We start from the raw sequence: 2,035 nt of genomic DNA, 5'->3' as shown, positions 1-2,035 counted from the left end.
CCACCACCTCCCAGAAGCAGGGCCAGGGTGGGACAGGTCAGCTGACCAGCCTGGGCTGGAGGCAGCAGCGCCTCTCTGCAGGGTGGGGAAGCTCACCAGGCTGGTGTGTGGCAGCGGCAGCCACCGTGTGTGAGCTTCCCCTCCTGCAGAGGGGCATCACTGCCCTCACCCCACCCCAGCCCTGGTTCTGGGAAGTGGGGGCACCTCCATCCCCACCCACCCACACGTACCCCCTAGGACTGTTCGAAGTACCCCAGGGGTATGTGTATCCCTGGTTGACACCCCCTGTTTTAGGGGAAAGAATAAACCCCATTTTCTATCACCCAGGTCCACAAAAAGTCAACTACTTGCAAACTGTATTATAATAATTTTTTAAAAACAAAAAACAGAGGGTTTTACATTAATTACGGCAGCTAAGTATCTACCCCTTAAGTAGATACTTAAAATATAAAGAAATAAAGTATCTTGATTTCCCTGCTCACCTCATCCCACTCCTCAAATGCCAACTGCCCTATTAGGAAAAATTTAAAATAGTCACTACCTGAAATAGTCTCTATTTATTTTTATTTCAATATGTGCCTACAATAACAGTAACAGCCGCAGAGTTTATGGGGACTGTTAGGAAAGACGCATATTTCACCATAGTGTCTTATAAGAGGGTCAGTGTTATTCTCAACATAGTGCTGAGGGTTCCTTAGTTCTATCCTTTGGCGCACACAAAAGGGAGGAATTCCCGTCAACAAATTTGAAAAAAAAAAAGAAGGATATTTTCCTGTTAGTATCCAGCCAGGGCCAGTGTAAGAAGTTTATTTCTCATGTAAAAGGGAAATTGCTTTAGGGACAGGCTAGGGCAAAAGCAGAGCAGCAAAAGGAAAGTGTTTGAGAATACCTGACTAGAGATACAACCCAGCTAAGTACTTCCTGGAAAATGTGGGAGGGAACATTTTGAGCTGGGAGAGGTCCTAGATAGGCCTCATGGGATGTTGGACTGAGTGGAATTAAGCTTTCATGATTAATTCACTGATTAAAATAACATATCTAAATAATAAACATATAAACAAAGAAAATAGGAATGTATAAATACTCTAAACATGCAGCGGAGCTCACCGGGGTGGTGCAGATACAGTCTGTACCTCCACTCTGGCCTGTGGCTGCTCCCTGGTGCTCCACATGGGGCTGAGCCCTGCCCACTTCCACCCAGGCATTGACAACGTATAGGGGGTACATGTGGGTGCACGTGAACCCCCTGAGCATGGCGGTGCACCCCTTCCGAAAAGGCACTAGTGACTGCTGCTTGCCACCGCCTCCCACCTTCGGCATCTGCGGGCAGTCTGTGATTGCCGCTGGCTGCTGCCAAAACTGCTGGTGGTGTCTGCAGGTGGTCGCCAACCGCTGGTCAGTACTTGCTACCCCACCCCCTACTGCCACCAGCACCACCACCTCCACCTGTTGAAGCTCACTGTGCCCTTCCAGTCTCCCGGAGCACATGGCGTTCACGCACCCAGGACAGCCTGTCCCACACTCCTGCCAGCCCCAACACATCGGGTGGGGAGTATAGAGAGGGAAAGCAGTGGTAGGTGGGGGGGAAGCTGTAGCTGGGCTGCTCCTGCCCCAGCACTTAGGGCCCCAGGTCTAGCTCCCAGCTGCCTTCTACCCACCCCACCTCCCAGCATGATCAGCACCCACCTGAGGGCAGCTGAGTGGGGCAGCCCCTCCAGGAAAGGGCTGTGTTCATGGGCTGGGCCCAGGGCCAGTGGCGGCATGAGGCTGAGCTGAGGCCAGCAGGAGTTCAGGGACAGGTCTGGCAAGAGTGTGGGGCTGGAGCCTGGGGCCAGGGCTGGCAGGAGCAAATCCAGGGCCCTCCAGTGGGCAAGGGTGGGAGTGCAGCGCACACTGTCCCAGATGGGAGCAGACAGGGCTTGGCCCTATGTGGAGCACAGCAAGGGCAGATATGGGCTGAGCCAGATACAATTAATTTGTGGGTGCCCCCCCCCCCCCCCCCCCCCCCCCCACCCAAAACAAACCCCGGGCGGGG

At 53.3% G+C, this 2,035-nt stretch overlaps 1 protein-coding gene across 1 annotated transcript in view; it reads left to right on the top strand.

Annotated features, from left to right (window-relative positions):
- Window positions 1-2,035, top strand: part of BMX (BMX non-receptor tyrosine kinase) — a 41,694-nt gene that overhangs the window by 14,304 nt on the left and 25,355 nt on the right. The window lies entirely within an intron of this gene.

Source organism: Alligator sinensis, unplaced genomic scaffold (genome assembly GCF_000455745.1).
Source record: "Alligator sinensis unplaced genomic scaffold, ASM45574v1 scaffold1192_1, whole genome shotgun sequence".
NCBI classification, from domain to species: Eukaryota; Metazoa; Chordata; order Crocodylia; family Alligatoridae; genus Alligator; species Alligator sinensis.
The sequence above is the reverse complement of the archived record's forward strand: the minus strand, read 5'-3'. Positions and strand labels throughout refer to the sequence as shown.